Consider the following 27,737-nt stretch of genomic DNA (forward strand, 5'->3'; position numbering starts at 1 on the left):
CCCTGAGTATATAAAAGCATATTTATCTGTATTTTTCAGAAGTATCAATTTCCCAGAGAAACACTTTAAATTTCTGCAGTAAGAGCTTTCTCTTCCTTACCTATTCTAATGTTCTACACATCAAAGGGTCCATAACATTTTACAAGACTTGCTGGTAGTACAATGAGAAGTATGTGTGGAGGACCCTGCCATATCATGGGAAATTCCCCAGGTCTGAAGGGAGAAGATGCCAAGTCTACTTTATCACTAACCAGCTTTGTGACCAGATCACAAATCACCTAACCTTCTTGAGCATGGGTCTCATTGCCTATACAATAAGATAAACTTTGTAGGCTTGTGGTAAGGAACATGAGATCATTTGCACACAAAATATGGCATGGCAATTTTAATGCATTTTACAAATGCTAAGAGGAGGAATGAGAGAAGGAATGTGTTTGCCATGTGTTGTTTGACAATTACAGCCACCAAGACACCTATATATTGTAGAGTTGTCCAAAACTGCATGAAAACAGATGGTGTTTGTGGTGTAGGATGGCATCTTTAACCACAAACATTTGTCTCTGATCAAATCATTCCTTTCTGCCCAAACACCTTCCATAGAGTCCCACAATCTACAATTAAGTTGGAGCTCTGTTGCCTGGTATTGGGTGACTCAAAGTTACTATTCCAACTTACATCCCATATTTTCACTGATAGACCCCTTTCTTCAGTCCAAATAAACTGCTTCCCATTAATCATATAGTCCCTGGAATTTCTTCTGGCACTCTTTATCCACCACTTAGAATGTTATCTCCCATTTTTACATGTCCTGGCCTTTAAGATTCAATTCATATATAATTTCCCTCAAGATCTTTCTCTGAGCCTTATATTTTGAAGTACTCTCTCTCTTCGTTAAAATTCCATAAAGTGTTTTTATTTTACTATTTTTGCCTTTTAGTATTGTTATCTATGCACATGATTTATCTTCCTAACTACAATGTAAATTTTTGAGGGTAGAACTCTAGCTGTTTCAGCTTCATAGCAGGTACAGCTTGGCCTACTATGCTGCACCGAATAAAAACTCAATGAATGGGTAAAGAATGAATGGATGAGAGAAACTATACTCAGTGGTTAAGATAGGATAATATCAAACTCTAACTCTCTTCAGGAGATTGGCGATTGGAGATAAACAGGTAAAGTCAGCCATATATAAAATTCTGAAGGAGAAATGTCTCATAATGATTTATAATTATGTAGTTAAGTACTTAAGCACAAAGATATTTTGCTGGAATTCAAGTTCACTACTATTAGGCTGTGCTTACTGCTGTGCTTCACCTTAAGTTCTGTAGAGTCTAACTTAAAACGTATATAACATATTGTAATGATTAAGTTTCTGGAATTGATGGGTTGCAAAATGTCTGTCAGGGTTTGCAGCTTACAAAGGACAGCAGGGTTGAGAGAGGGAAGAGGTGAGGACTTGCACCTGATCCCTGCTTCAGAGTCCTTCCCAGCTGAAAGGTAATCGGTAACGTCAGGAACAAAAAGATCTGGAGACAAGAAGTTTGATTCGATGATTTCTACAGCTTCATTCTCATTTTGCGATTCTAGGTGCTTGGATATTTCTCTGGCACTCTTGATCTATCATTAAGGATGTGTCAGATGTATCACTTTATTGGCTCTAAACAGACTCTTCAAAGGGCAAGCATGGAAATGAAAGAAAAGTAAGACGTGGTCTCCCTGCCTCAAACATCGTGAGAAACAACAGATTTCTGTCATGGTTTAGCTAGCCTGTGACTGATCCATGGAGCACACAACCAAAATGTTGCATTTTTTTCTGCTTACAACCCTGTTTATCATGCATTACTGATCATAGGAAAGGATGCTGACACTGTGTGGTCCAAAGAGTCCTCATACTTGCCTCTCCCCTTCACCCATCTTTTTTTTTTTTTTTTTTTAAGACAGAGTCTTGCTCTGTTGCCAGGCTGGAGTGCAGTGGTGCTATCTCGGCTCGCTGCAACTTCCACCTCCTGGGTTCAAGTGATTCTCCTGCCTCAGCCTCCCAAGTAGCTGGGATTACAGGCATGTGCCATCAAGCCCAGTTAATTTTTGTATTTTTAGTGGAGACAAGGTTTCACCATGTTGTCCAGATGGTCTCGATCTCTTGATCTTGCGATCCATCAGCCTCGGACTCCCAAAGTGCCGAGATTACAGACGTGAGCCACCACGCCAGGCCCCCTCCACCTATCTTGTATGTGACAAAACTTTCCTTTTGTTACTGATTACTGCACACATTGACAGTGGTCTAGGAGTCCTAAGAGGGTCTGCTCTCAGGTGAAAAGGAGGTTCAAGGTTTGTGTACGGGGATGGTAGAATGAACTTGGCTTCCGCATTTCTAGCAGAGCATAGTGTTATTAAAGGACAGGAGGGCTCCTGCTGCAGCTCCACAACCAAGAAAAATACTGGAATTGAAATAACATAATCACAGAGTTTCTTATGTTTTTATCAATTGAAATACATTTATATTCTGCCTGTTAAAAAAAAACAAAAACAGAAAATGATTTGATATGGCTCCATTCAGCAAACATGGTGACAGGCTCGGATGCTTGATTATGTAACAGAATGGAGAAAAACACACCTCCTCTCAAGCTACACCCTTTCTCGATCTGAGGATAAGACTTTGTTTTTGAAGTAGCTGTGGGAGACAGGACTAAAACAACTAGCATTTCCTGCTGTTCTCTGAAATGTTCCTGTTTTTCACGGGTGGACTGCTGGCTGGGGAACTGGTCACTAATCTTTGTCAGTATGAAGGCAGTACGCCCCTCAGTTGAAACAAGAGGTCACACCAGGTGATTGGCTGGAATCTGCAGCCAGCTGCATCCCCACAGAACGCCATCCGTGCTGCACACACATAGCATGGATCTTTTTCCTCTCTACGAATGTATCTCCATCATCTCAAAAGAAGCGGCAAGGACATGATGCAATGTTGGCAATTTGGATCCTTGACACTTATTAGCTTGACATTGAGTCTCCCATGCCTACTTCCATTCAATTTGTTAAAACCTGAAATGCAGTAATTTAGGTCCATGTTCATTCATCCTTCTGAATCAGCAGGCTTCTAAATTTTTAACTGTGTCCTGTGGAAATAAATACATTTTTCTTTGTGACCCAGTGCACACACATACACGGAGAAATAATTTTCATGTGATACTACCTCACTCCATGGGAGGCACTCGGATGTCTTCTATTCTAAACTATTCGAAATAAATACAAATGTTCTTCCTAACGCACTAAGTTGATTTCATGACTTGAAATTTGAAAACCATTGTTTAAAACTCTAAAGGCTTTGACGGTCGAAAACCAAGCCTTATCAGTCTCTATCTCTTAGCGTGTCTTTGCACATAGAAGAAAGTCAAGAAATGTTGTTAAATAAATAATTATTTTCTAAGTGAAAAAAAAAATCTCTTTGACAGCATTGCCCAAACAATCTTTTTCCTCCCCAATTTGCGTTGCACTTGTGCAGAGAACGTAGTGGGCACTCATCAGTTGCTTGTGGAAGGACTACAAAAATCTATAAAAGATTCATGCTTAATGTCTTCATTGAAGGAAGGAATAAGAAAAGGGGAAAGAAAGGAAGAAAGGCAGAGCCAGCTCTGTTCATCTTCAAACAAAAGGTATAAAATCATGCTGGCACGGAGGATCCGGAAAGACTGAAGATCTGCCCAGTTTCCTGTTGGCCAGCGAGACCTCCATGTGATTTATTATTTAATTGTTGCTAGACAAAACACTGCTAAAGGGGGAAACATGTTTAAATCACAATGGCAATTTAAGGTAGAACATGACTTGTCCCTTGACTTACAGCCCCATTACCTGAATCTTCAGTAAACTGATCCTCTAAAATCTCCAAGTAATGAAAATGAAATAATTTGCCTAGAACCAAAGCTCACCCATATTTCCATTTGCTTTTCCTGTACCGATGACTTTAGACATATGACTGAGCATATGTGTTAAACTTAAGCCTCAATATATTTATGTAAAAAACATTTTCCTAAGAAAATATATTCAAGGTGTACCCAGTGAATATCATTGAGAACTTTGTTACATTGAGTGTGGTACTAGATCGTGGGGTAGAAAAAAGTGAAATCTGAACAATTTTCAATCTAGCTGGTGGAGGCAGCCGTATACACAGTAAGCCATGCTACTGTATTTCAAGTGTTGTGCTCTAGGTCTGAGCGAGGAGGCATGAATACTCAGAAAGACAGCTACACTTTCTGCCTTCAGGGGAGGTGATGAGCAGGTCTTTGAAGACTGAGTGGGATTCACCTAAAGTAGAAGGATAAAGAGCATTTGCATTAGTGGGGACTGTATGAACTTGGCTGTCAGGAGCAGGTAAGTGTAGAATGCTTTCGGGATTGCTTAGTGGCTGGGTATTTCTATTGCCTAAAGGTCTATTCTATGGTGCAGGGAGAGAGAGAATAAGTAAGTCCCCTATTAAGTTTGGGAAGCTGAGGCAGGAGAATCGTTTGAACCTGGAAGGCAGAGGCCACAGTGAGCCGAGATTGTGCCATCGCACTCCAGCCTGGGGGACAGGGTGAGACTCCGTCTCAAAAAAAAAAAAAAAAAGACATTAAGTTGAGAAGAAACGTGGGTATTATGGTAGAGAGTTGAGTATTTATTGAACATTTAAACATGTACTACTTTGCTTTTTCTCTAATTGTTGAGTGTGCAAATTTTGTCCTCCCCAGTGTGTGTGTGTGTGTGTGTGTGATGTGGAATTATACAGCCAGAAGGGGACTGAGGTTATTTAGCACCAAGCCACTAATTTTATACATGAAGAAACAGAAGCATAAGTCATTTAGTTAAAAGAGTCTTTTCCCAGGGATTGGAGAGAACTCAGCTATGTATCTGTTTGCATACAGATAGAAAGTAATCTTCCTGCTGCTGTTGTATAGACTGGCTCTTTGTCAAGAAGAAAAACAGCTCATTGTTTATTTAAATTGAGCAGGAAGGAAGTGCAGGAGCAGGTGGGTGTACCCGATAATCTCACTATTCAGGACATCGGGACACAAAGGAGTGTGGTATAAAGGTAGCTTTGATTTGAACACTTTCCAAGGGAGCTGAGCTCCAGAAGCTCCAGAAGGACTTGGTAATGAGGCAGTTTTATGCTGAAAGTAATCCCAAGCCAGAGCCTTCAGACTCCACCAGGGAATCTGTTACACTCAGTTATCAAGAGCATGCATGGAAGGCTGTCCCTCCTCGGGGATGGATTAATCAAAAAGTTCTCCTCAGCCAGCGTGCAGGAATTCCTCGGCTTGGTCACAACGAGGTTTTGGGGAGAGGCCAAAATCCCATGAATACCCCTGGGTCTGAAAGTATTAGCCTCCTTTGTTGAGTCCTGGTTTTGACCTCCACTGGGATGTAGTGAGAAGGCCAAAGGATAAGATGTGACCCAGGAAGTTGCTCCTCTGAAAGGCACCACCTGGAGGAGTTGGAGAAACTCCTCCTCTCCCCTGGTTCTTCTCTTGGTTTCCATGGACATCAAGCCTGAGTCTAGACTATATTCATCCTAGTCATAGGACAAAGCCAGGGTTTCCTGGCATGAGCAGTCAAGGAGCTTGCTTGGAAAGATCCTATCCCAAGCGGGGAAAGAGTTGAAGTATATAAACTTGATGCAAGGAAAAAGCTTCACTTCTAAAGGAGGGACCAAGTCACCTTAACCTCTGGTCCACGCCTGGCCCATACTTACAACAAGGGAGGTGGACCTCAAATTCAAGTCAGTACTGAACTGCAGCTTCATTAAAATGTCTGTGGGGACTGAGATACAAGGCTTTGTAGCTTATGAAATCTGCACAATGGGTCCAGAGATGGTTTTGTCAGAGGCGTTTGAACCAGAGAGACTCCATCTTGAGTGAGGGCTGGGAAAAATGAGGCTGGGACCTGCTGGGCTGTGTTCCCAGAAACGTAGGCATTCCTAGTCTCTTGATGTTTACGGTAAAGGGAACAGATTGATGACGTTAACTAAACAGACCCAGACTCAGGAGCGTCCTGATATCCCAATATCTTGAGAACAGAAGCATTCCTAATTTTGCTTTAAAGATAATAATATCGATATGTGCAAAATATAGTAATTAAGAAAATGAATCCTTTATCACAAACCCATGTAGCAGAGCACATGTCCCCATGATCTTTTTTAATCCTGTATATAAACAAGTATTGGATCTAGGATGAACGTGTTCTTCCTCTTACTCTTGGAAATGCATTACTCTGTCTATGGAGCAGCTGTTCTTTCACCATTTTACTTTCTTACTAAATTTACTTTTGCTTTGCACTGCGGACTTGCCCTGAATTCTTCCTTGCATGAGATCCAAGAGCCCTCTCTTAAGGTCTGGATCAGGACCCCTTCCCGGTAACAGTTTGTCTACTGCTAAGGAAGGCTACGAGGGCTTCTTAGCATGGTCAAGTAAGGAATGACTACAGTGGAGGCTGCTTCCCTTTCTAAGAATGAAGACGAATACTAGGGATTTTGCTAAGAAAAAGTCATTCAAAGTTGAACAATTTGCCATGGAAATACAGATGTGCTTAATGGTAGCACCAGACTCCAGTTTGCTTTCTGCACACTGTGGCAGTTGTTTTTTTTTCTCAGCTTGACAAAATTATAAAGGAAGAACAAAAATGTGACAAAAGGTAACTGGCTGGCCACGAACCCATGAAAAAGCATGACTTCCTCCAGAAATCAAGGTGCCACCCATACAATGGAGGGACCGTGCAGGCTCACATGCAGCTGCTTCCTCTCAAGTGATTTTACCATAAAACATTCAGTGACAGCTTCTGTCCTCGACCACAAGCAGGCAGAGTTAATTATTTTCTTCATTTCTATAAAGGTCACAAGCCAAAAAATGAGCATGACAACTGAGGCAAAAGTGTGATGGTCTTTCAGTAAATACACAGATAAAGCACATCACATAAAGCATGATAATGGCTGTTTGCCTTTGGGGAAGGATGCTTCTAGGAGGAAAATAATAATTTCTAACTGCTTAAAAGCCTTACTGCCTAATTCCTGATAAAACACTCAGATATTGGCTTTAATCTATATAACACCTGATTTCATGGCCAGGACACTTAGCCAATGGTATTCCAGGATGCTATTGGCCAAAGATCCTCCCCTCCCACATGGCACTTATATGTCTGGGTCAAGCACCCCCGGGCCTCACATGTGCAACTAAACTTCTGACTTAATTTCCAGAGGACAGATATTTGCCAGGCTGTGCTTGAAATGATAAACTATCTCTTTGTTTAAGATTCTCAACAGTTCCATCAGTCTGTTTGATATTCTTTCTATAACCACAGACAAAATTAGAGGATGAGTTCTTATTTTTCTGCTTATGTCTGTTAAAATGGCCAGAATACTTACCATGATAGGGTCTGAAACAGAAATGTATTAAACAAGTCAAAGAAAAACGGTTCCTTCCAGTATTGTAACACTGTGATCCCTTAATCGATCAAGAGGGCATAGGTAAGGCACTTGGCAGAGAGGGCTTTGAGGAAGGCCTACCAATTGGCTGCTCTCCTGTTTTGTCCAGGCCCGAGGGGAGTGACCACCAGGAGCTTCCTTTGATGTTCCTACATCAAAGGATTATAGATGGAATTAAGATCTTAGAAACCATCTTGTTTAATATCTTCCATTTAGAGTTAAGAAAATAGAGAGAGGAAATGACCAAGTCAGCGTCTCCTGACTGGTGAGGGTGCATTCGGGTCAGCCCTGTGTCCTGACTCACTGGGCTGTGCTCTTTCTTCTAAGCAATGCTGCTTTTACCTCTTGGAGACATGTGACAGAGCAGTCAATAATAACGAAATGTTACATGGCACTGTGCACTGCCCCTTCTTAAATGTACTTTTAAAATACAAAGTCCATATTAAAAAAAAAAATCCCAAACAAACAAAGCGAATTTTGAAAATCTCATGGAATGAATAGGGGAACTTTCCACCTCCTCAGCCCATTGGTACTAAATGTTCTGAAATCAGGACTGAGGAACCACCAATCAAAAATATGGTTGTTTCAGGGGGGTGAGAGTCTGTAGGGTGGTCCTGCAGAGGTTGGGTGTAGGAGCCTAGCGGTGTCCACAGCTCAGGGACATCATTGGTCTTCTTTGCTCACAGGGAAAATGTCACCATTAATGGTCTTATTTTCTTGTAAGCAACTTTGATTTTATTTTTTGATATGGAGTCTCCCTCTATTGCCCAGGCTGGAGTGCAGTGGCACAATATTGGCTCACTGCAAACCTCCGCCTCCTGGGTTCAAGCAATTCTCCTGCTTTAGCCTCCCGAGTAGCTGGGACTACAGGCACGCGCCACCACACCTGGCTAGTTTTTTTGTATTTTTAATAGAGACGGGGTTTCACTATATTGTCCAGGCTGGTCTCGAGCTCCTGAGCTCGTGATCCGCCCGCCTTGGCCTCCCAAAGTGCTGGGATTACAGGCGTGAGCCACTGCGCCAAGCAGTAAGCAACTCTTACCCATGTGTGTTCCACAGACATTTCATTTCTGAATCCTGAAGGCATCATGTTAAATTTCACATACACCGCTTTAAGTCACACATATTTTGACTGAGGGTGGAGAGGTAAAGAATGTAATATTAATATATTTTCTAGCATTTTGCATGTATTATCTCTTTTAGTCCTAACAGCAACCTCAAGAAGTACATATTTTAATCTTTATTTGACAGATGTATGAATATAAGCTCAGAAAGAATTTCCACAAATACTTAGGCCCACTAAATGAGCAGGGCAGGATGAACTGAGTTCTTTCAGATTTGAAAATCCATGATGTTTTAAAAAGGCATATTTCACAAACAGTCCATCCTAAATGACAGTTCCAAGGCCCAGGTATCATTTTGCTATTAAATTCCTTGAAATAATCGCAGAGATTTCAAATATCAAGTATTTTCAAATTCTTCAAAAATAGAGGTAGGTACAGTATTTGAGTAGAGATAAAAATAGTAATTATAAGGGGCTCTTATTTGGTGTTTCTATGTGTCAGACAATGTTCTAAGTGCTTATTGGACATTAGCTCATTTGATTACCCTAGCAATTCTGAGGCTCTGAGGGAAGTACTACTGTTATTCCCATTTTAGAGATAGGGACATTGAGCACAGAGAGGGTGAGTAATTTTCCCAGGGTCACACAGTAAGTGGCAGAGCTGGGTTTCACATCGAGGCAGTCTGCCTCTGATACCCTGCTTTAACCACTCTGCTGTGCCATCTGTCCTAGCCTTCCCCAACCTGAAGACCACATGAGTCAAACAATTTTTAGTAAAACTGTTATAAGATGAAACACAAAAGATTGATATATTGAAATTTATCTGAAAATACATGCTTTTTTAGTATAGAAAGTAAAATACAGTAACAGATAGCAGGTATTTTATAACTAAAGTTGCTGGAATAATCCTTGATCTCAATGGAAACCAAGCCAATCAACATAAAAAATTTAAAATTTCTTTTCTTTTTCAAAAAAAAAAAAAATCATTCAGTCCTTGCAGTCAATTGAACTAATGCCTTCCCAGTCCCAGGGGGCTGTACCAACTGGGAAAATCTTTGACCAAACTGACACCAATACTATAGCTTTTGGTAGGAGAGGCACAGACTTGCAAAGCTAGCGGTTTTTCTTACTTTATAATTGAGGAAACCGAAGCTCAGAAGGGCCAAAATTCCCACTGTTGGAATTAGACTTAGAACTGCCAGTTCTACTCATACCTACAGTTAAACAATCCACTTCGCCACAGAGATTCATTAACTTCACTCTGCTTTAATCACAGAGATGGAAAGAAATTAAAACAAAGAAAAACAATAACAGCAACAACAAAAGCAACGTCAAGGACATTTCAAGAAAGCAAGTGTCTGCACACCTGCTGCAGCGGGTCACATATAGTCACAGATCTAGCCCTCATAGTGTGCATCCCATCCATCAGCAGGTCCCTTTGGCTCCACTTTAAATTTGCCCCAAATCTTAGTCCAAGCCATGACCATTTCCTGAAAGTCTCTAAAGTGATTTCCTTTGTTCATCTTAGATCTCCTCCCATCCGCTATCCGCACAGCAGGCAGAGTGACACTTCCAAAACCTAACTCAGATCACATCATTCCTTAGCACAGGGTCCCTCTGATACCTTCCATTTTCTTAGAGCAAAATCTGCATTGATATTCTAGCTCCCAGCTGCCTTCCCCATCTTCTCTCATACCCCTCTCCCCTTGCCCACTGTTCTCTGTCCGTTCTGCATCTATGCTGTTCCGGGAATACTCCAAATGTGCTCCTACCTCAGGCTTTTGCACCTCCTCGTTTGTCTTCATTGACCTGGTCCCTTCCCAGAAAGCACCCTCACTTCAATCAGTTCTTTGCTTAAATGTTATTATATTAGACTGTCCTTCCCTGAATACACTATAGAAGCCATCTTATTCATGCTCTACCCTTTGTAATAACTTTTCTTCATGCCAGTTATGGTTCCACAACATTGTGTGTGTATAAGTGTGTGTATATATACACCTGTGTGTGTATCTATGTATGTGTACATATATAGGTGCATATATATATGTGTGTATATATCTGTATGTATGTATACACACGTGTATATTTATGTGCATGTGTCTATGTGTGTATTTATGAATGTGTGTATCTATGTGTATGTATATCTATGTGTGTGTAACTATGTGTGTCTATGTATGTATGTATGTGTCTATATCTATGTGCGAATATCCGTATGTGTATATATGTGTATCTCTGTGTCACCATGTGTGTATTTGTGTGTGTATTTGTGTGCGTGTATTTGTTTTTCCTAACAGAAACATAATCTCAAAGGGAGCAGTAGCTGTGTTTACTTCACCATTGCCTCCCTTGTATCTAGAACGTAGTAGGTGTTTAATAAATATGTGTTGAATGAGGAATAAATAATTTATGATAACAGAAATCTGAAACACAAAGTTAAATTGTCTCCTAGGTGTTAGAAAAAAGAATGTAAAGAATTACATGCTGCACTTTATAATGATTTTTTAATTTAAAATACATTAAAGGTATTCTAGTATTTCACACTTAGACACTGTAAAAATATTTGCAGTTCAATGTGACTTACTGCCTTGAATGAATTAATGAACAGGGAAGGTTTTATTGTTAGGTGGCAACTATGTTGAATTTTTTTTGTGGGTTAAATTTGTATTTATAAGATTTTTAAATTATCTGTGCATAGTAAAATATATGATGTTTATTAGGTTTATACAATCACTTAGCAAAAATAATATGAGTAATAGGTAATTTTTAGTGAAACGTGCTATTTCTAGGTACTAGTCTAAACCTTTTACCCACCCTATGTCATTTAATCTTCAAGAAGCCTGTGCAGTAAGTAGGAACTATCATTACCTTCAACATATAAATGAGGAAACAAAGACACACAGAGTTAAAATATCCTAATTGAGGTCACATAACTAATCAACAGTGGCCAGAATACAAAAAGGCAATTTGTCCATTCTTCTATTCAGTCATCCATTTTTTAATTAAAAAAATGCCTTCTGTGTACTTACAATCTACCAGGAACTGAGTTATGTAACAAGGATGCAAAACAGTGACATAATCTCTACGGTCATGATGATCCCGGCATAGGACAGAGGAGTGGACCAGATGTCAGGCTGCCCAAGAGACCAGCTCCACCTGGGAAGACAGAAACCAGGCAAGGAGTCAGTTCCTTCTCCCACTTTGGATTCCTGTTTTTAATGGTGGAGTCATTAAGCATCATAGAATGATCCAACGTCTCTGTTTTCCCTCCCTAGAGTCTTCAACTGAAGTCATAAAAGAAAGGGACTATTTCAGTAGCAAGTTACCTAAGTGTTAATGTTTGGTTCTGTGGGTGGCCTTGAATTTGTAACTTTGCAGCGTGCCACTCTTGCTTCATTTCATCCAGGTTTTTCTTGACATCTGAAGAGGCAGTATCTCTAGGGAGTATATTTTTGTATTTCTCCATATGTTGCTTTTTGTCTCCTCACATATATTGCCAATAAGACTTGTGAGTTCCACCACAGGCCAGCTCTGCAACTTATGTTTAGTGTTGGCCTGGAAAGAAATATTATTATTTTCATTGGTTCATGTCTTTTCCTCTATTGTAGAAATGATCTTTTCTTGCATTTTCCCTCAACAGATTGAGGTATTTTCTTCCATCTTATTTTATCCATATTTTGTACATTGCTTATAGGTTTTTCTCATTCAGGATCGTGTTTGCTTCTACCCTTTATCAAAAATCTATTTAACAAAGTGCCCTCCTCCCATATTAACCCTGTAGCTTTTCTATTGGTTACTTTTCCCGATACTTTTCATTTCTTCATTCCTGTAGATTAAGGTAATTTTTTTGCATATTTGCTTCTTTGCCACAGTCCTCTCCTGAAAATCTAGGCTACACTGACCTTGGTTTCCTCCAGAACATGGCTGCCACATAATACTGAAACCAGAGATGCACTGATGCTGAAGAACATTCTCTTTTCTCTCTCTCTGTCTTAGGTAGTCACTTTGCAGTCATACTCAAGTATGCCTATCGAGCATATTTACTCATCCGATGTTTCCTGTGTTTACAGAACAAATGGCAACAGGAACTATAAGATAGCAAAACGCAGCATCTCTTAAATTCCTTACAACCAAATGGGGAGCGAGGGTGGTGGGGATGAGCACATGTGATTTTAAAAAAGATTTTTAAAAAATTGTAGTAAAATACATGTAACATAAAATTTACCATGTTAACCATTCGGTGTAAAATTCAGTGGCATTAAGAATATTCACAATGATATATATCCTTCCCTAGAATGTTTTTCATCTTGCAAAACTGAAACTCTTTATCCACTAAACAATAACTCTGCATTTTCCCTCTTCCCAGTTCCCAGAAATCAGCATTCTATTGTTGGAGTCCCCAGGAACTCTATGTTCCTCACGTAAATGGTATCATATAGTATTTGTCATTTTGTGACTGGCTTATTTCACTCAGCATAATGTTCTCAAGGTTCATCTATGTTGTTGCACCTATCAGAATTTCCTTGCTGGACAGGTGCAGTGTTTCACACCTGTAATCCCAGCACTTTGGGAGGCTGAAGCAAGAGGATCACTTGAGCCCAGGAGTTCAAGGCTGCAGTGAGCTATGATTGCACCACTGCACTCCATCCTGGGAAAAAGAGCAAGACCCTGTCTCCAAATAAAAAAAAAAAAAAGAATTTCCTTCCTTTTTAAGACGGAATGATATTCCATTGTATGTGTATATTACATTTTATTTATCTATTCATCCATCAATGGACACCTAGGTTGCTTCTGTCTTTTGGCTATTGTGAATAATGCTGCTATGAATGTAGGTATACAAATACCTGTTCACATCATGAGTAATTCTAAAGCTCAAAGTCACAGAATGACAATAACATACATACACCATGAGAACTTACAGTCATATATAAGTGCTGAGTGTACTGTGGGAATCACTGAAGTCAAGTGAGAACTTTATAGAAGATGGAATTGTTGAGCGGCACTTTCAAGGTAGCAAGAGAGAAGATTTGAAGGCAAAGAGAGAGGGAGGGCACTTGGCATATGTGTATTGTGCATATAATCATCATAAAAGTTGAGAAATAAATGATGTAGAGGGCGGAGCAGGCATGGGGTGTTCTTTAGGCTAGAATAGATAGTACTGGCCTGAATAGATGAGGAGAATGCTAGTGAATTGATATAAAATATGAATGACCATGATTTTAAAGTTTTCACAGAGCAATCACTACAATGAAGCAACTGTGAATTTCTCAGAATTAAAAAGGCATCCGCTGGACTGTATGTCCCATAAGGACAGGCCTGAAGAAATTGCTTTGCCCACCACTGTAACCCAGTGCTGATCACAGCACGTGCACTGGCAGGTGCGCAGTAAATGTATGTTAAATACATGAATGAATGCATGAACTGCCAAGGATGATTGCCACTGATGAAGATGGGCTAAAGTTGAGAAGGCTGAAGTTGCAGGTTTTATTTGAAGGAATCAGGCCTTATTGGAATAGCTGAAAGAAATAACAAAGGTATTGGATCTGAAATACTTTAAGGAGGCAGAATCTTTCAGGCAGAGCCACTAGATCTCCTTGGTTAGGATTTTGTTTATAACTGTTGTCAATACCTGTGTTGGTTTGTCCTATGTTACTATAACTTTTTATAACTGGTGAGTATTTCAATAGATGTTAATTGTTTTCCACTCTACCCTGGATGTGTTCTTAACAGCTAACTCTGTTTTACAAAGCTGACTTTTGGTCAGTATTTTCTTGTTAAGATAATCATAATTCTAAGGACAAAGGAACACAAACGTGATCCTAATTTATAGATATGCGAATTGTTTTAGACTGCTTTTCCCCCTTACAGGGAGAAAGAATCAATATATTCATTAATTATCTTTTGCTTATCTGTAGATAAGAGGTTTTTATCATTTTCACCTAACTTTGTGATTATATGCCAGCCATAAATGAAATTCTATTGGCATTGCAGAAGTATCGAACATTGGGACTGGATTGTCTTATACATTAAGCAAGGGAAAAAGTCTACATTTGCACATTGAAACACCTCGATTGAAGGCACCGAGTCCACCTTGTGCAATCTTTGGTCCTAAATGGAAGAGGATCCATGTACTTGCTGACGGTTGTTCTCTGCCGTGGCTCACACCATGGCATCTTTGGTGATAAAATTGCAAAGCTTCTCTATGCTACATTCAAGATATAAAACAAGTGGTTATATTTTACAGCAGAGAACAAAGATGTGTGATACGATGGCACAAGGAGCTGGAGTGAAATGCGGCCTTGCCAACGAGACAGAGGGCACCGCCGGCAGCCTGGCATTCTGTGCCCGTAGCAGATGGTCACGCACATGCTCCCGAGTCACAGCCACAGGCACACGGGGAACCCTGCAGGCTCCTTAGCTATTATTCGAGAGCTGTTTTCTTTAGGTGTTTGTGAAAGGTCAGCGTCTGATCTAATTCCGCCCACAATTACACAGTTATAGTTTCCTTGACTGCATTTGTCACTCTTTTAGCATCATCTGACATTCTATCTGCTTGCCAATTTTCTTGCTAATTCCTTTTGGAAAACTATTTTTTCCCCAAGTTTGTCATTTTACTTAAAAAAGACACCACAAAAGGGTCTTCTGTTCTATTGAGTTGTTCTCTTTTTTGGCCTTTCCTATTGGAAAAATCTCACATAAACCACTTCCTGATGAGAAAAATCATTTATTTAATCCTTAGCCTATGTTTATAATTGCTCCCGAAGGATGATTTCAGTGCATTAATAAGTGATTAAATTAAAAATATTTTAGAGAATCGACGGTAATATATCCTTCTCACGATACTGACTTGAGGCTGAGAGGGCGGGGATCAGGCATGAAGGCTTTATGGTCCCAATGCTGAATGAACGAAATGCATAGAAAACCAGCATAAGCCGGGCTGGGTCCCAGGCATCTCACAGGTGGCCTCCCTGGACCAAGGCTGGGGGAATTGATCATAATTGGCTTGTCAACTGTCTGGGGCACATTAGATACCATCCTGCTGAAGTCACCAGGCTTCACTAGATGGTACCTGGAGGTCTCTCCTCTATGATTCTATGAGGCTATTGGTTTTAATATTCCCAGTTGAATATGATTATCTCATTGACTCTGAGCCTAGTTTCCTGAGGGATATTACCTTATTTGCCTCTTTCATTGAGCTTTCTTGATGATCAGATAAGATGGTGTAGGAAATAGTAATTTAAAATTTATAAAATGCTGCACAAATGTTAGAGCTTATTAGGTTATGTGCGAGGATAAATCGCTCACTTTGGCATAAATCTGTGATAAACTGTCTACCATTGGTTTGTACAATTTCAGCCTTGAACTCCTGGGTACCTGGCGAACAATTATTTCTATTAACGTCTTTCTTTCTTTCTTTGAAGACCAGGGTTTTAGTCTATTTCTTTGCCACTTTGTAACTGTGGGGAAATTACAAGTGCTGGATTTGGGTCTCAACACATATCTTTTATGTTTCCTCCTATAACATTGTTACTCTAAGTACCTATATTACTTGGGTAATGATGCAAACGTTGCAAATTGCCTAAGCTCCACAAAGGCACAACTTAATGAAAATCCCCTTTCCATGTCTCATTATTCAGCAATGATGTTAGTGTCCATAACACAAATTTAACTTTTATTAATTATATTCTTTGCTTTGCATGTTAGAGTCAACATGGGATTAAATAAAAGGAATTTCTGTGCTTACTGGGGTTATGATAATTTATTTAAATATAACTAGAAACTTACTTCCTGGATTGAGATCTGGGTCTCAGTCTACATTTTTAAATTGGTGTCTGTAATTTTTCAAGTTGTAAAAGTTATTTGAAGTAGTATCGATTTGGTTTATGTAGAATAAGGATTCTTTAATATGCTCACATTTCATGCTAGATAAATCATTGTAATCACTACACATCCACCTTTGGATGTTCTGGTTAAACAAATAACACCATCCCTAGAAAGTAGAAAAGCTCTCTTGCAATTTGTAGTACTCGATTTAGCTATCTTTATTTCTCCATCCTTGTTTTAGAAACACAACCCAAGTTATAAGACACTCCAGGAATCTCAGCATCAGAACCAAGTTATGGGTACCATTTGTTGGTTACAAAAGGGCAAGAGTTGCCAATTACTATTTAATTGTGTTGGTTGTGGGGCCATACTTTCGAAAGATATAATTTAGTGAATTAGATTTCTATGCAGAAATATTTCTGTTAATGCTCATCTATTAGCTTCTGTATTAGTCTGTTCTCACACTGCTATAAAGAAATACCCGAGACTGGGTAATTTATAAAGGAAAGAGGTTTAATTGACTCAGTTCCACATGGCTGGGGAGGCCTCAGGAAACTTACAATCATGGTGGAAGGCAAAGGAGAAGCAGGCATCTTCCTCACAGGGCGGCAGGACGTAGTGAGTGCAGGCAGGGGAAATGCTGGACAGTTACTAAACCATCAGATCTTGTGAGACTCACTCACTATCATGAGGATGGCATGGAGGAAACTGACTCCATGATCCAGTTACCTCCACCTGGTCCTGCCCTTGATGTGTGGGGATTATGGGGATTACAATTCAAGATGAGATTTGGGTGGGGACACAGCCAAACCATATCAGTTTCCAAGTGTTCCAAGTACAGTTTTAGAAAACTGTATTCTGATTCTGGAATTTAGAAATTCTGTTCCAGCTAAATTTAAACTTCAATAAAGTAGTTTCAAATGTGATCACTTCCTATCCCAAAAGGGATTGTGTGTTGACGTGCATGGTGAGGGTTCATTTCTCATCCTAGTGCCTGGGAGACTGGTGCCCCTGGGGCCCCTGCCACTTGGTTCCTATTTCCCAGCCAGCACTGAGTGGTGTATGTCCCACTGGACAGAGGGGCAATCAGAATTTACATCAGAGAATTTCTGGGAATATCCTGATAGTGGATGTGTGACTAGAGAGTCACTTAAAGACCAGCATTGATGTCAAAGTAAAGAAAGCAAGGTGGTTTTGCCCTGCCTTGTAGGACACAGCTCACATCTACCCCATATGCTGAAGTATGTTAACTGAGGCACAGATTACAAATGCCATTTTTATGTCAGATAAAACAGAGATCAATGTGTATATGTCTCATTAGAGACTCAATAGCTTCATCGAAAGTGTTGGTCAGTTTTATCCTGGATGTTGGAAACACCATAGAGTTAATAGGTCTTTTGAATTTTAAAAAACAACCATACCACAAATAATTTCTTCTAGCTTTGGGATGGCCACTGAACCCATGAAGTCAGAACATGTAGTTCTTTTTGTTGTGGATGGCGCATCACAAGAGGATAATAAACCCACATAAATCATGCAAGATTATACCTTTCCTAGTTTGCCCTCTGTTTGTCAGTGTAAGAGAAAGATAAGCAAGGAGAGAAAAAAAAGAAATTTCACTCAATGCCCATATTGTGTGAGCCCCTAGTGAACAATATATAAACTTAAATACTAACATTTTTTAAAATTTATTTTTCATTGATACATAATAGATTTGCAATTTGGGGGGCATATGTGGTAATCTGATACATTCACATAATGGTTCCTCTCTGGATAGTACTAATAAAATTATTTCAAGAAATGCATAGTTTTTTCTGGAATGCAGAACAGCAAGGGCACAACTTTTGGTCACCTGTTTTGTTGTCTTGAAGACCAACATGGCATCTTCCTGTTGCTGGGGCGCACAAACCAGTACCCCAAAATATGGCACTTTGTACATGCTGTGCTGAAAAAAAAGCCTCAAAGTCTCTCTAATCACCTTTCTCCCCCCATCAACATCTCTCCCGAAGCATAGGATGAGATTGTTCTCTGAACTTCCCTTATTTGCCTAAAATCCGGACCTATCATAGAAGAAAACAATAACCTCTGGTCCTTTTTCCAAGTTTTCATCAACTGAACAGATATCGCAGGAGGGAAGACGAAAGTCTGCCAACATATCCGGATAGACTTTTTGTCACACACCATCATCTGCTCTGTGGCCCCACAGACTTTGCCCCAGACCACTGTCTGTTCCTCAAGCCCATTAAATTCCCCTAAAAATCATTTACTAACCGCCTAGAATCACCCACACTTCCTACCTCCCTTTCCCTAAGAAGTAGTATGTATAAGCATCTGTGCACCACTGGGATACTGGGTAATTGTTCTGTGATTCTCCCTGTGTGCACAGTAGGAATAAATGTATAAAGACTTTTTTCCCATTAATGTGCCTTATTGTGAGCTGATTTTTCAGCGAACCTTTTGAGGGTAAAGGGGAAGTGGTCTATAGTTGTTTTGGGCTTGAGGGTTCGGAAACACGTTGTGTGAATTACCCTGGAGCTCTCACTGACATGGTAAACACAGGGTGTGACCTCACCCACCTTCTCACTGCCCAGTGAGCACAGGTTCGGTCAGTAGTCTCCAGGCATCCGGTTGGACAGGCTGTGTCTAGAAATCATGGTCAGGGAATGAGTGGGGCAATGCTGTAGGGAGGGAAGTACGGAATTCCATGGCAATCACATCGTCTCTTCTTCTGTGAAAACCAGAAGATGACTGGGAGGAAGAAAAGCTCTTAGACACCTCTCGTCTGCTCTGTGCTTCAAACCTCACTACAAATAACACATTCACAAAAGGATCTCATTTTGATTTAGCAGGTCTGCATATGTCTAAGCTCATGGTGATTGTGCCTTACTGATATTTTTACCATACGAGCTTCTTCAATGAACATTTCAACACAGAAAATACTTCTCACAGCCATCTCATGTTATTACTTGATCTTTCCATTAATCTTTCCTACAGGCTTTTATATATTTATTGAACTTTTTGATCAAATTTCCCCGATTGCTTAAATATGTATGTAGCTCAATGAACTATTTTGCTCAACGCAGACAGGCAGTAATAGGAAATTGAGGTCAGATACAGGCTGAGCTAGAAGCAACTGTGGACTCATACTTTTCTTCCTCTGAAGGAGCAACAGGACCCAAAATGATAGCTGATCGGAAGAAACAGTGGAAACTTCAGAATGTGTAAAGTGTTGATCTAAGCCCTTCAAGTGCATGAATGAATTTCCACCTGCCTGTCCAGAGATCTCCTGCAGGGGGACCTAAGAGACCTATCTGTGACTGTGGGGTCTGTGCCTACTAGCCTCGTTTATTTGGGGTGACATCGACTGGAAGGAGAGCAGGTTAGGGGTGCAACAAGGTAGAGCTTTTAAGGAGCGCAAATCTATCTGCTTGGCCAGGGACTCCAGTCAGGTAGTCGCCCGGCTGAGTGGCAGAAAGTTGAGAGGATAACTGGCTCATGTTAAACAAAGTTTATGGGAAGCCATTGTTTTAGACTGAGCTCCTGCACTAGGCCCCAGCAGACCAGGCCAAACCAGAGTGGAGCCACTTGTGTTCAGTATCACATAATCAAACTGAACTTGGAAATGGGTCACTCTTCCAAACAACAGGAGCTTCACAGCAACCAATCGGAAGGGGCCCAGTTTACCTGAGCATGCATCATAAGAAGTCCACTTAGCTTTAACCCTGTTAGGAGGGTAACTCTGAAATGTCCAATCTGCTTTGTGTTCTCTGTTTCTGCCTTCTTCAGCCCTTTCCTGCCCATAAAGCCAACTCCGTCTGCTCAGCTCAGCAGAACATCCATTCTGTTTCATAGCATGAGGTGTTGCCTAATTCTAGAATTGCAAATAAAAGCCAATTAGATCTTGAAATTAAGCTTGTCATAAATTTGGACACAGGGAAGCAGGCATCAATAGCACAGGCCATGCTCTCCGGAGTACAAACTCCAGAAATGAGAGGCTGGCCCTGTGTGAGAAGCAGGGCTACGGTGCTCTTAGTCCATGGACTGCACTGAGAGCAGGACTCCAAGATGAGGCAGATGCATCCATATGGTTTAAAGACTGGACACCAAGGAGCTTCTAGGGAGTGGAGGAAGCTCAGAAAGGGTGAGGGCAAATGTCACTGTGCCCCTATGATGTCTATTATGAACTGAATTGTGTTTTTTAAAATTCATAGTTTGAAGACCTAATCCCCCATGTGGCCAAATTTGGAGACAGGGCCTTTAGCGAGATAATTAAGGTTAAATGAAGTCCCAAGGTTGGGGTCCTAATCCAGTAGGATGGGTGTTTTTGTAAAAGAAGGAAAGTAAATCAGAGTTCTCTTTTTGTGGGTACAGAGAGGAAAACTCATGTGAAGACCCAGTGATAAGGCGGCCATCTACAATCCAGGAAGAGAGTCCTCACCAGATACCAACTCTGCCTGCACCTTGATGTTGGATTTCCAGCTTCCAGAACTGTGAGATAGAAATGTCCTCTGTTTAAGCCACCCAGGCTGTGGTGGTTTGTTGTGACAACCCAAACAGATTAAGAAAATGTGCCAAATACCAGGCATACTATTAGCTCATCTAATTCTCAAAGCCTGTGGGTAAGGCAGGCTTTATTATCGCCATTTCATAGATGTAGAAACAGGCTCAGGAAAGGAAAGACATTTCTCTAAAGTCGCGTGGCTAGTAAGTGGCACCTGACATGTGAACAACGGGTGGGCTGAGAGGGTGAGAGGGTGGTGGACAGTAACATTGTAGCTGCTTAATGGGACGGAATCACAGTTCCCTGAGTGTGCCAAGGAAGATTTCTTTCTAAAAGTCTGAGCTTAGAGATCTGTGCGAGTGTGTGTGTGTGTAGAGGGAGCACTGTGAGTTTTCGAGGGAGGAGACGGGGGTCTTGCATGTGTGTCCTTGTGCATTTTGGGTGGACAAACTGGATGAGAACAGGTGGGTGGGGGTAGAGGTTAAAGGCAGAGGAAGCCAAAGACAGTGCCTCCAGTAGCCCGTGGGAAGCTTCCTCATGCCTTTGAGATATTGCAGGAGGTCCCAGAGCTCTGGCCCATGGTGATCTCAGTGGTACTGGGTTCTGTCTTAAAGATTTGGGCAGTTCTGGGGGTGACACAGTTAGGGAATATGACTCACATCAAACTGACCATGAAATACCAGTTGAGAAAGGAAAAGTAAGAAGAGAAAGATAGTTTTGCAAATGACTCAAGGTTACATAGATGGAAGGAAGAGCTAGCCTGGATTTAAACAGATCTTCGTGGTTTCACAGTGAACTTCAAAATTACTCTTTTAGTCTCCAGAGCTCCAGGACAGCCTCAGAGCCTTCAGGGTCTGGTCTTGCTTTCCCCACAGGGCAATGGTATAAGAGGTGGATATTCCTGTCTCCGTGGAGAGAAGACAGGCATAGTAAACCCTTAGGAGGCACTGTCTGTGTCCAAATATTATGCAAAGCTTTTGGCATACATCAGCTCACAGTGCCTCACATGTGCTAATATCATCCCTAGTTTATTGATAAAGACTGAGGCAGCTGGGCGTGGTGGCTCACGCCTGTAATCCCAGCACTTTGGGAGGCCGAGGTGGGGAGTCAGGAGTTGGACACCAGCCTGGTCAACATGGTGAAACCCTGTCTCTACTAAAAATATAAAAAAATTAGCTGGGCATAATGGTGGGCACATGTAATCCCAGCTATTCAGGAGGCTGAGGCAGGAGAATTGCTTGAACCCGGGAGGTGGAGGTTGCAGTGAGATGAGATCGTGCCACTGCACACCAGCCTGGCAACAGAGTGAGACTCCCTCTCAAAAAAAAAAAAAAAGACTGAGGCACAGACAGGCTGGATATTATTTCTGCAATTTCTTCAGTCACACAGGCAGAATAGGGCTTAGTCAGGCTTTGAGCCCAGGCAGTCTACTAGATTATGCTGCCCAGTGGCTTCCTGAAGAAATCCACCTTGCTTGGTACTTCCTGGACCAGGAGAAGGGCAAGCAGGCCTGGGGAGCAACATTCTGAGCTTGTTATCTGGAGGTCTGGGATTGATTCCCTCCCTCTTCTGCCTGTGCCTCAGTTTGCCTTGCTTTAAACAGTGTCATGCAATATAGATCTTACATATAGATGCTCTGTGAGGATTGGTGAGGGAATGCTCAGAAGTTATTAATAAAGCTTCTCAGCAAAACAGGATTACGTAGATTTAAAAAAAGGAACAAAAAAAGGAGCAACACCGGTGGAGTAGTGAAGCAAGACTGTATTAGGAAAGACCATGTCTTTGAAGAAAGGCAAACACATTCCCTTGGCCTGAATCAGCCTCATGGGAGGGGCAGCAGCAGCCATCAATCGCAAAGCACCGCCTTCTCTGCATTCTGGATGCTTCCCTGCAGCTCAGAAGCTCTGCCAGCTACTAGGCCACCTAGATGGCAGCAAACTGGTGGGTGGGTGAATCCTCTGGATATGTGACAATTGGGAGGAGGGTGTGAGGGCAATAAGCTGGCATGGAAGTCTGTTCTATTTTCCCCCCCAGAATGAGAAAGTTTTAGCAAAAGAAAAAAAAAAAGACAAACCAGACTGAAATGTATTGATATCTGATGAACTACACTGACCCAGAAATACTATCTAATTTGTTATTGAGACAGAAGCACCATATTGATTTTGCTGAAGGGCTGTCACTGCGCATCATTCATCTGGAGAAGAGTTAATTAAGGGTGCAATTTAAAGATGCATAAAACCTGGACCTAAGATGTAGCCTCAGACCGAGGCACCACGTGCTCCAAGATCAAATACCCGTCCCAATATGAGAATGCCTTCATCCTCCTCCCAAAGTCAATTTACCTCTGCTCAGTGTTCAGCTATCATTTTGTTTTGCATTTGACTTGGTTACCGGTAGGCTGAATTAGACCCACCCTTGGTAAATGTGCTGGCATTTTCTTTATGCTTTAGTCTATAAGCTTATTGTTTTCAAATTTTCAAGTTACTTTTTTGCAAGATGGAAGCTTTCAGAACCACTGTACTATATGCTTGGTTTAAATTACTGTAACTCCCAAAACAAGCATAATGTCATTCACATGAAAATAGGGGTTTATACATTGCTTATGAAATCAGAGAAAAAGGCAGGAGGGGACTTTAAAAGTTTTGGACAAGCCTTTTAATTTTACGAATAACAAAACTTGATTAAAAATGCAAGAGAAAAACTCCACAAGACAAAAGGATGAGAGTTTAAATGCCCGGATTAAAGTCACACATTTCCTCTAGTGGGTGAGTCATGAGAATGGGTACATTTTGATGTGTCCTGACAGTACAGAGGAAGGCATAGATAAATCAGCACAGCTACTTTCAATTTTACTGATAAATCCCTCTCAACTGGCTTCAGTCTTAAAATTTACTTTTTCTCTACTATCCAATAACATGACACAGTGCTAAACTGCATCAAAAAAGATCAATGGGTACTTTGCCAGAGAAAAGAAAAGGAAAAGCAAACAGCGGGCCGGGCATGGTGGCTCATGCCTGTAATCCCAGAACTTTGGGAGGCCGAGGCAGGTGAATCTCTTGCAGTCAGGAGTTCCAGACCAGCCTGGCAAACACGATGAAACCCCATCTCTACTAAAAATATAAAAATTAGCCAGGCATGGTGGCGTGTGCCTGTAATCCCAGCTACGTGTCTGGGCAGGAGAATCGCTTGAAGGGAGGCAAGAGGTTGCCGTAAGCCGAGATTGCATCACTGCCCTCTAGTCTGGGCAACAGAGAAAGACTGTGTCTCAAAAAAGAAAACAAATAAATAAAAAAATAGAAAAGAAAAGCAAACGGCAGAGTAACAGGAAAAATCACTGACCTGACCGTGAGTCACCCTCAGCAGCCACGTGCTGGGCTGAAACACAAGCTATCATTTATAGGACTTCTGTGTGTGGACCACCTTTCTCACTAGTGCATAGTCACTGATCACTTGTCTCAACTCAGGGAAGACTTAATCAGCATTAAAGGCAATCTCATTGGCATCTCGAATGATAAAGGTGCAGGCAGGTACGCATGACAGTTACCACAGAGGAAAGAAAACAGGTGCATTTCCTCCCGTGGTGAGGGCTGGGAGGCAGAGGGAGCTCTGGACATCTCTGAAATGCATGTTACATTCATCTCCAGCCCCAGGCAGCTTTGATGTGACTCACGACCATTTCTCTTACGTGTGACTAAGAGTAAAAGCTGCCAACACTGTAAGGAGAGGAGGCTGGATTTGCTGAGAAATGCACCAAACACACTCTACAGTGCCCTTCTTAAAAATCAAACATCTCCCACGAGCAAAACCTAGGTAATGCGCATGAATTTAAAATACTGAGAGAGAGAAACAAAGAGAGGGAGAACCCACACTAAAGTTCTCACTTTAAAATTAACAATGTGACTTCTCGTCCAGGGACACCTAAAATGATTATTATCCCCTATTTAAATTTAGACTTAAATAGCCAAAAATTCCTAAATTGGCCTTCTGAGACTGTTTCTGCATTAGTTTATTTATTTATTCATTTATTTATTTATTTTTCCTTAAAGCAAGTAATGACTTTCACAGGATTATTGTGACATCTGGGTGCAAATAAAAGGAAAGGGCTTCATCAATAGGAAGGCAGTCTACAACTGTGAGTTTGATGGTTGCTGTTACTTCACTTTCTTGGGACTTCCTGAAGTCTTCTCTCTATTTTGGAGAAGACTAGGGGAGTAGAAGATATATATTTGCTGAGGCAGCTGAGAAAGATGAATGTTTGCAAAAATTAATAGGATAAAGAAACAAGTGTTTTTGGTCAAAGAAGTGTTAGAAATGCCACTTAGTCACTAGTCTAATGACTTATGGACTTAGCCAGTTAGTCCAAATTATTTTTTTCTCTCTTTAAGTTTTATTTCTTAGAACCATTAATATACTGACTTGTATCTATGAATCTCTGAAGAGAGAATACAGTAAGTACCTTTTACTAAATTTATTTATTTATTTTTTTGAGACAGAGTCTCACTCTGTTGCCCAGGCTGGAGTGCGGTGGCACAATGTCGGCTCACTGCAACCTCTGCCTCCCGGGTTCAAGCGATTCTCCTGCCTCGGCCTCCCAAGTAGCTGGGATTACAGGCACCCGCCACCACGTCAGGGTAGTTTTTGTGTTTTTAGTAGAGATGAGGTTTCACCGTATTGGCCAGGCTGGTCTCAAACTCCTGACCTTGTGATCTGCCTGCCTTGGCCTCCCAAAGTGCTGGGATTACAGGCATGAGCCACTGTGCCCGGCCACAAAATGCATTTTTTAAAGGAAGTTTCATGGAACCAGCTTTCTGCAAGAGACCGTTCAGGAAATGGTGCAGTGATGAAAAGGGTGCACATTTTGGAGGGAGAGGCATTGGAGGGCAGACTCCAACTTTGCTATTTCCCACCTATGTGACCTTGGACATTTAACCCCTCTGAGCCTTGTGCCTCATCTGTAGATTAAAATACTTTGTACTTTCAGGTCATTGGATTGGTAATTGAGTAATGTGCTTGGCACAGGGCTGGCACAGGTAGGCACCCAGCCCATGGTGGCTAGATCACTGTTTAATTTTGCATGATAAATGGATAGTTTGCTCATTAGAAGCATATGTTTGAAAATAAATTTTTGTTTTGCCACTGCAGAAAAACACAATTAGTGTAAGTCAGCCTTACACAGACCTTTATACAAAATCACTTTAAATAAAATCTTTGAAAATTAAACCATCCAACTTTGTATTTAATTATGCAAAAACCCTCTAATCTCCTTTGTTTATCTCTCATTTTATGTAACACCTTGAGTTGTTCTACTCAGTGGATAGGGTTCTCTTTCTTACCTAAAGGCATTTACCTAATGCCACCACTGCTCAAATGATGTTAGGTACCTTACTCAGCACACACTAAATCCCATATAAAAATGATCAAATTGGCCAGCCACAGTGATTCATGCCTGTAATCTCATTACTTTGGGAGGCCAAGGCCAGAGGATCACTTGAGCCGGGGAGTATGAGACAAGCCTGGGCAACATGGCAAAACCCCATCTCTACAAAAAATACAAAAATTAGCTGGGCATGGTGGCACACACCTGTGGTCCCAGCTACTTGGGAGGCTGAGGTGGGAGAATCACTTGAGCCCGGGAGGAGGAGGGTGTAATGAGCTGAGACAGTGCAACTGCACTTCAGCCTGGGTGACAAAGGGAGATTCTGTCTCACAAACCAAAAAACCTAGCACATATCAGCCTCTTGATAGACTTTTTTATTAAACAGATGAATAAACTCATAAATCGATATGAATTAAAAACTGACTTATGCCTTCTGCCTTTTTCCATGTTGCTTACTTGCAAAATCTGTCCATTAGTTTGGTTGCATCCTCATAATCAGGTATCTTCTGCTGCTACGAATTGTCTATTTTTTTTTAAAGGCTTTAAAACATCCTCAAACTGTGCTACTTAAAGTAATATTGAAACACCTCCTTCTCCTCCTAGAAATTTCCCCTAGAGAAACTTTTAACATTAGGTGGCCTGATAGCCACATAAAATATGCAAAGCATGAGTCAATATGCAGGTCCCATTCCGGTGTATCTTTTTCTAATTTCTAAAGGTTAGGCAGCCAATGAAACCAGCACATGCAAGAGAGAGAGACTTTGCTTTATAAGAATGCTTTACCTCATTCTATTCTGGTGAATTGTACTAGGAAAAGCAAAGTATCAAAAGTGTCAGATGCTGTCAAAGGAGTCTGTGAATAGCTTTGTTAGGCTGGAGCAGAGGAGGCTGACAGCAGATCAGGGGAGAATCTGTGGTGAGGGAAGGGCTGGGCTGCAACAGCTGAGGCTGATGTGAAGGGCTTTAGGGCACAGCAAGGAGCCTTCGGTGCAGGAGTGACAAGATCAAAGTGTCTGGCAAGGAAGCTAATTTTCACAGCGGTCTTGGATGGCCTGCATGGGAGACAATGGGTCTTGCGGTTAGCATGTCAGCACGCTTTCTGGCGCCAATTGTGCTGCCACATCATAAGAGCTAAAATAAATCTAATGGCAGACTACCTAGGAAACACAAAACGCATGAACCTCATTGTGTGGGTCTGCTCTCCAGTCACAGCGCATTCTCTGGGATACCTTGAAATGCTATTGGGATTTTGAGCCAGGACGGCTTCTATCAATAAAACAAAACAGTTCAAATTCATAAACTGTTCGAATTCAAAAACACTTTAAAAGGAAGGACACTTTTAATTCACACATATATGTCTACTTTGACTATGAATAGGCAAGAGATGAAGGTGGTTCTGTGCTTTTAGAGACAAAACTTATGGCGATTCCAAGGATTTCTTTGGAAGCCGTAGCTCAGTTAGAACCTGTACAAACAGGGATAGGTACTTGGTAATGAAATTTATTCTTACAGATGGCGATTTTCAGAA

The 27,737-nt window shown here is 41.1% G+C and overlaps 1 protein-coding gene across 9 annotated transcripts in view; it reads right to left on the reverse strand.

The window, feature by feature from the left end:
- Positions 1-27,737, reverse strand: part of CHRM3 (cholinergic receptor muscarinic 3) — a 523,502-nt gene that overhangs the window by 78,955 nt on the left and 416,810 nt on the right. For 6 of the 9 annotated variants that reach the window (XM_034949681.4, XM_034949679.4, XM_034949659.4 and 3 more), the window contains one exon: positions 11,537-11,663. The gene's annotated coding sequence lies outside the window, so the exon portion shown is untranslated. Of the gene's footprint in view, positions 1-11,536; positions 11,664-11,833; positions 12,063-12,409; positions 12,566-27,737 lie in introns of all 9 variants that reach the window. The other 3 variants (XM_034949663.3, XM_034949670.4, XM_055098437.2) reach the window with 3 other exon arrangements.

The sequence above is a fragment of the Pan paniscus genome, chromosome 1 (assembly GCF_029289425.2).
Source record: "Pan paniscus chromosome 1, NHGRI_mPanPan1-v2.0_pri, whole genome shotgun sequence".
Lineage (NCBI taxonomy): Eukaryota > Metazoa > Chordata > Mammalia > Primates > Hominidae > Pan > Pan paniscus.